We start from the raw sequence: 8319 nt of genomic DNA, 5'->3' as shown, positions 1-8319 counted from the left end.
TATTTGTCCTCCTGCAATATGTAATTGCTAGGGTATATGGTATGAGCCAAACCATCATCAAAATACTCCTGCTCTGAAGCATAAGACATTGGATCATAATCCTCACAATCCCCTTGGACTTCCTCTATTACCACTTGGTTCATTGTAGATACTCTTGGTGGTGGTGGTTGGGGTCCTAGAATGGGTGATGGCAATGGGGTATTAGCCACTCTGTATTGATTTTGCACTTGTCATCTAGGGTTGGCATTAGATGGGGGTGTAATTAAGGCTAGTTGTTGCCTTTGAGGGTATCCGGGCAATTGTGGTACCTTGGGGAACCTGCACTGAGTTGTCATCTAGGGTTGGCATTAGATGGGGGTGCAATTAAGGCTAGTTGTTGCCTTTGAGGGTATCCGGGCAATCGTGGTACCTTGGGGAACCTGCACAGAGTTGTATCATGGTTCGTCATTTTGCCACAATGTGCACAATACACATATGATATAGCTCTCAGTCTCTGGCACTCTTAATATCTCTTCTAGGGAACATATATGGATTGGGTTGGTTCTCCCTAGGTAGATCACCTTTCATGTGTTGATTCAATTGGCCAAGCAATTTGGCAACCAACTCATTCATGTCTAGTTCCTTGCCTTTACTCTCGGTATCCTTGACATCCTTGGATGAGGTTGCCTTGGATGGGTGTGATATTTCTGATGGAGTAGATGATGTTTTATCCTTTTGTGCCCTCTCCATCATGTTGTCACCAAGCCATATGGAAGCTTTACTGCACAACTCAAAGGATGTAGGGTTCATGGCAACCATGAAGTTTTGAATCATATAACCCTAACAAGAATCTTGGGAGTAATTGTGCATCGCTCAATATTTCATGAGGCTCGCACCTGGAGTTCAAGTGCTTAATCCTTGCAATGTAGTCTCAAAGAGACTCTGTCTCTTTTTGCTTCACCTCATAAAGTTGATTAATTGGGCTCCATTTGGTCTGTTCAGGGCAAATCCCGTGATAAAGGCTTTTCTCAATGTGGCCCAATTTATCTTTTCTTTCGATGTCAAGGCTCTGTACCATTGACCAGCTTTGCCTCGAGACTCAAGCCAAAGGCATTGACTCTCTCCAGCTCACCTCTCTCTCTGAAAGTCTCGCATATTTGCTCGAACCTTTCCACATGTGTGAGTGGATCACCTTCTCCTATGAATTTTGTGATCAGTTTGGAGATGGTTATCGGTCTAGTCCTTGGAGGATGAGGATCTCTTCCTATCATAACCGGTGCGGCGGCCCCCCTTCCTAGTGCTTGCACTAGGGTTGTCATGGCATCATCAGTTAGGGTAGACTATGCTTGGATTTACCATCGGTGGTGGCCTATTCCCACCCGGAGGTGGAAATGGAACCATTGGAGGGGTACCGTAATTTGGCATTGGTGGTGTTGATGGTCTTATAGGATGAGTTGATCCGGATCCGTTTGGGCATTGATGTGTGCATTGGATATGAAACTGGTCTTGGAATTTGAGTGGGATTTCCTCTAAGGATTGGCATTGTGACTCCCATTGTTGGCATGTAGGTTGCTTGAGGCATGATGACTTTGTAGTTAACCTCTCTATATTGATTTGTAAGAATTGCAATCTCCTCGACATCAAAACTGAAAAAATGTGGGTTGTTTCACAAATTAATCTATACATGGAAGGACGGTCCTAGATATTGCAATGAAGCAGTATTTGATTGCCTCGTTCTCCTTATTAATTGCATCTTCTCTTGGAGAAGGGCTCTCTCAGCCTTTCTTGCATCGTGAGCCGCTCTTCTTGCTCGTTCATGTGATTCACTTTCTGTTGCTTCCCTTGCAGCTCTCTCTTCTTCCTGTTCCACTCTTTTTGCTTCCCTTGTAGCAGAGCTGTCTCTGCTTTCCTTTTTTTACTCTCCATAGTTGCCATCCTAGGTGCATTATAATGAGTTCCATGCTCATGGACAACCACAGGAGGCTCCTCAGTCACTGTGATGCTACTTCGCCTTGCAGGAGGCATCTCTAGAATACTATACATCTTCGGATCAGTTATGGTAGGAGCCTTGCACGCATTATCAAAGTTCTCTCACAGAATACGAAGGGTGTAAAGATCTTTGTTCATCATTGTTACTTTGTGTGCATGGGCCGCAAGAACGTAACAATCGGATAAAACTGGACGATGTAATCCTCTGTTACTTCGTGCAAAGTCCCTATAGTTGAAGCCTGCCACCTGAATCCCAGATTGTATTCCTGGCATATGGATCGCACCAACCTCTGGAATGGCAGCTTGCATATGCTTGGACACTTAATAGATTTTCGTCAGCACAGACTTGTGCCGCTGGTATCTTCTCTAGCGGGAGCTTTTTACACTGCTTCTTTGTTGGCTTTCTCTTATTGTTAACTACTCTCAAGGAGCCTATTTTCTTTCCAAACGCCGCACGTTCAGCTACTTTTGGGTCTTTTGAAGATGAGGCTCTTGCAATCTTTTTGGTACGTGGCGGCACTATACACAAAACACAAATACGACAAGACAATTGTGTGAGTTGGAGGTTGCAACTACAAAAGCATCACAACATGAGAAGGCTCTCCAGCTTAGCTCCCAGGCCTCTCCTCGCGTTGTGGTGAGTTTCTCACACTTTACTGAGAAATTGGCAGAAACGCATCACAATGTGAGGGAGGGTCTCCAGCTGAGCTCCCAAGTCCCTCCTCGCATTGTGGTGGGTTTCTCACACTTTGGTGAGAAATTGGTAGAAACACATCACAACGCGAGGGTGGTCTCAAGCTGAGCTCCCAAGCTCCTCCTTGCGTTGTGGTGATTTTTTCACACTGGTGAGAAATTGGCAGAAACTCACCACAACACGAGGAGGGTCTCCAGCTGAGCTCCCAGGGCCCTCCTCACGTTGTGGTGAGTTTCTCACACTATGGTGAGAAATTGGCAGAAACTCATCACAATACGAGGAGGGTCTCCAGCTGAGCTCCCAAGCTCCTCCTCGCATTGTGGTGAGTTTCTCACACTATGGTGAGAAATTGGCAGAAACTCATCACAACACGACGAGGGTCTCCAGCTGAGATCCCAGGCCCCTCCTCGTGTTGTGGTGAGTTTCTCACACTATGGTGAGAAATTGGCAAAAAATCATCACAACGCGAGGAGGGTCTCCTGTTGAGCTCCCAAGTCCCTCCTCGCGTTGTGATGAGTTTCTGCCAATTTCTCACCATAGTGTGAGAAACTCACCACAACGCGAGGAGGGTGAGAAATTGTGGTGAGAAATTGGCAGAAACTCATCACAACGTGTGGAGGGTCTCTAGCTGAGCTCCCACGCCCCTCCTCGCGTTGTGGCGAGTTTCTCACACTATGGTGAGAAATTGGCAAAAACTCATCACAACACGAGGAGGGTCTCCAATTGAGCTCCCAGGCCCCTCCTCGAGTTGTGATGAGTTTCTCACACTTTGGTGAGAAATTGGTTGAAACTCATCACAACGCGAGGAGGGTCTCCAGCGGAGCTCCCAGGCCCCTCCTCGCATTGTGGTGAGTTGCTCACCCTATCGTCCATGCAACAACGTGGAAAATTGGATGGACTTTTCTTATCGCAGCTTGATTGATCGATTGCACAGCAAGGATGAGGAATTTGTTGGAAGAGGGGGCTCGTGGAGAGGAGGTAGCCATGAATCGGAGTGAAGTAAACAGAGAAGTCCAGTGAAAAGGATTATAAGAACTAAACGAAAGTATGTACTCATCCATGAGTTATGAGACACACGTGCAAATGAGATTATTACCTGGTAAGCCTAGATTCATCGACTGTACAAATACCCCATCCGTACGCGTCGAAAGAAATCAGGTTTGTCGGGTGGATTTACAGGGGAAATCATCAAAATGCAATATGGCACCCTTCAATCAGTACAAGTTGCCATCTTCGCGTTCTATTGACTTCCCACACCAAATTGTTGCACCATCGAAAAACAAAATGGTTGAAAAATAGAAAATTGGTGCACCACATGCTGTGAAGAAACACGCCACAACGCGGGGGGGGGGGTGTCTGCAAGCTGTATGAAGGGAGGACGAGGCAAGAGGAGGTGGAGCTGCACTGAAGTGAGGAATGGAGTCTATAAATACGCTGAAATGAGGAGACGTGAGGATTTATTGTACTACACCACCTATGAGGAATGGAGTCTATAACTACACCACGTATGAAGTACTACAGTTCACATCCAGAAGGACTACGGCTTTAGAGTGTGCGGCTACCACGTGTCATTATTCCGTAGGAAGGACCACTCGCTTGCATGTGCGGACTTTAAGGAGATGTGACACTCCAAGGAGTGCATGTGCACCACATGGCACTAGTATGTGCAGAATTTAATGGCATGTGGGCCACGTGGCATTGGAGCGTGCGGACTTTAATGGACATTCAGTCCGATGGTTAAATATGCCTTCCTCGATTATTTTTGGACCATTTCATCCTGCTGCCATCGACCACCCCACTGCTGCCATCAACCCCACCGCTGCCATTGACCCCAAGACTCCAAATCAACTTAGGTGCTCACCACCAGGGATTTAATATTCACATGATCACAAGATTTTTTGTGATAATAACACATGTGAACAAGTTATTCACATGTTCTCATGTTACCGTTCACAAAATAACAGGATCACTTGCCATTTGGGAACCCCTTAAAAGCTTGGCTACACATGGGAATAAGCTATTCACATGTTCTCATGTTACCATCTTCACATAATAGTAGGTGAGTGGCCACCTAAGAAGATTTTTTATGCCCGACAAAGATAATTTTTTTAGGCCCTTGTGAAAGCTTTGTGAATATAACATGTGATCACAAGATTTTTTGTGTTATTAACATATGTGATTAACATGTTCACATGTTCTCATTTACGTCAATGAAATCCCTGCTCACCACAATGCAATCACGCTCCTTGACCCTTCGCTTAGGGCTCTTATCGCATTGTAGTGATGTACACAAAATCTTTCCAAATTTGCAGATTTCTTCGTAGGGCACACTCTCTCATTTTATAAATAACCGGGGTTGCACTTTAATGAAATGATGCTATGAGAAGATAACCAACCTCTCTTTTTGAATGCATGTTCTTGATGTTGAGCGAGTACTAGGAAAGCAAATGAATCGACCGTGGAAGATGAAAAATCAAAACATTCATGTGATCGTAGCCTAGCTCATAATATCTGAAAGGTCACAATGATGATTACATGTAACTATGAAAGAGAGAACTCACAAGCTCATGCAAGCAATACTTATCCATATATTTGACGGGCTTCAATTACCAAAAAGCACACTAATCTTTCTCAACCACGAATAATAAAAGCACTATGCCTGGTATTTATAGGGAGGATCAGCTCCGATGGACCTTATGTCACGTGTAAATGTCTAAAATTTTCATGGTTGTTTTTGTGCTTCTTTTTTAAAAAATGTCAAATTTGTAAAACTCCAAATTCTTCTACTAGAAAACGTTGATGGAGCATCAAGTGGGCAAATTGCGACACTTCATTAAAAAAATCTATCCGCCGAGCCTTTCGGTATGCCTTCTCCTTGACCGCCCTCCCCTGGTACCCCGTCACCTTTCTCAAACCATTCCATTCCCTAGCTTCCCTTTCTCTATTCCTCCTCATTGCTCCCCTTTTCCTCCATGTTCAAATTGTTTGCTTCTGATGGCTCCCTTCCCTATAGGGTTGCACTTGTTAGAATATGGATAAGACCAAAGTCTTCACACACACGATGATGGTGTAAATGGGTCCTAAGCAACCGCATGCAACCACTATTCACCTATAAGTGTAAGTGATCCTCGTGTAATATACACCCTATTCTTTACCGTAGGCAGCCTAGAAGCATGAAATGAAAAGTTGGCTTGTGGTTGAGCCACATGTCTTGCTTCTTCTTGAGCCAAGTGTCTCCCAAAAACTCAACAAACACTATCTGCTTCATGTTTCCCAAAAGATCAATATAATTACTTTGTATAGCTCAAAAGATGCTTTTCAAATAGTCTAGCAAACCTTGATAGTGTCTCGCTAACATGTGCAATCTAGGGAGTTGTTGGTTCAGCTGCCTATAAGGTATTTTCGTTACTCGGTGCTCCGTTTTTTCCATCACAAAATCCAAAGAGTCCCCATGCGCAAGATAACAGGCAAGAGATTCTTCCCGAGTTGTGGTAAGATTGAACTCCATGAGATTCACAATTAAGTTCATATTAGTGTATCCCTTTAGTGCAAAAGACTATGCAAGAAGAAGCTCTATCATCAATTAGATCTTGTAACCTTCTTTTGTTGTCAGTTTGATCTTGGAGTAAGCAATTGCCTAGAGATTGTCTTTTTTTTTCTCTTTCTAATCCCTCTTAGGTGGTGATTATGTTGGTGATCTATAAGGAGGTTTGTGCCATGCATGTAGAGGGTTTGAGACACAATTGCAACTTCCCACATCAAGAATCCGGTAGTTTTGTGGTCAATTTGGTTGGTCAATGGGCGATCATAGCCTTTTTCATCCAATTTGGGTAATGCTTGTGGTTGCATGTCAGAAGTTGCTATGTAATAAGCTATCTTGAGACAGATTTACGAAACATAGATAGACAATATCTTCCATCTCGAGCAATATCTATTTGGTAGATTGATGGTGATAAGATAAGATGAAGTAAACTAAGAAATCCTCCTACGTAATTGCCTTTGTTTTCCAATGACTTAAGCAGCAAAAAGATTTTTACTATGTATCCAAGGAATTCCTCTCTTTGAAATTGTATGCTTGAATGCAAAATTCCTAAAAGCATTGCCAACACAACTCACAATCGTACCATCTTTGATTGACATGTGTATACTACAATGTTTGCAGAAAGTGAAAGACATCCACACAGTTGTTGCTGCAAAGACATTCACGCGGTTGCTATGAATAGGATATTCAATCCTCCCACTCAAATATGTCTACAAGAACAATTACAACAGACATCCAAGTAATATGTACTATCTTGTGCAACCACAATTCTTCGGATTATATTTCTTTGGGGAAGGAAGCACACCGCCTCCCCACCCACACACTGTGTGGTTATAATAATTATACTATATATTATTATATAAATATTTTAACTGCTTGTTCATACAAAATGTGAAACACTTGGTTTTCATATATTTACTTCAATCTAAATACTTACAACATTCCTCTGTTTTGATGCATCTTCTTGATGTGAGAGAAATTCCAAGTCAATAGACATAACCAAGTTGGATGCAAGATTAAAGGATGACAACTTCTTTATTCAGACGACTAGCACAATATTATATAGATTGCAACATCGATAACTTATGAGCTCTTGTGAGCATAGCCTTATTTATGTATTTGTTGGGCTTCAATTCTCATAGGCACAATTCTTTGGACATCACGAGTAATAAAGCACCACCCCTAAAGTTTGTAGGGAGGATTGGGTCCTAATGGACCCTGTGTCGTGTCTCATATCCATCTTTTCTTTTCTTTTTTCCTTTAAAAATTTGATAAAATAGTAGGATTTAAGTTCAATTTCAAGTCAGCAGTTACGTGCTCCATGACAAAAATTGGACTATAAAATATAGGGAGCGATCAATGAATGAATGAATGGATGAGTGAATACCTAACAAGGAAAGTGATGATAAACGGATTTAATTTCTGACAATATGCTATTTAGATGGCAATATGTCAGAACCCCATTGCAACACGGTATTTTGTTGACACTATGTTATTGTCTATTTTGTTTTCTCATGTTTATGCTTTCTTGACAATGGTTCTTGACAAGAAAGAACAACCACGATGGGAAAAAATAAACAACAACATAATCACTCATTCATTCATTCATTGATCGCTCCCTACATTTGACAGTTCTTGGCATGTATTCATTCACTCACTCATTAATCAAACAATCCCATTTTCGTCATGGAGCACATAGCTACTAACTTGAAATTGGACTTGAATCCTAGCATTTTATGAAGTTTTTCAAAAGAAGAATAAAAAATAATGAGTACAAATATGGACATGAGACACGACACAAGGTCCATTAGGAACCGATCCTCCTTGCAAATGTCAGGGGTGGTGGTTTATTATTGATTGGGTGACGTCCAAAGATTTATGCCTTTTGGGAATTAAAGCCCAACAAATGTATGAATAAGGTGATGCTCACAAGAGTTGAATATTTGATCCTTGATTGCAACCTATACAATATTGTGACATGGAGTACAACCATATGAATTGTCATCCTTCGATCTTGTATTCAACTTGGCTATCTTCGCTAAGTCCGAATGTTCCCACGCATCGACAACATGCATGAAAAGAGAGGAATGTTGTAAGAATTTAGATTGAAGACAAG

This window comes from Cibotium barometz, chromosome 66 (genome assembly GCF_041138505.1).
Source record: "Cibotium barometz isolate CiBa-2024 chromosome 66, ASM4113850v1, whole genome shotgun sequence".
In the NCBI taxonomy this organism is placed as follows: domain Eukaryota; kingdom Viridiplantae; phylum Streptophyta; class Polypodiopsida; order Cyatheales; family Cibotiaceae; genus Cibotium; species Cibotium barometz.
Note: the sequence above shows the minus strand (reverse complement) of the source record.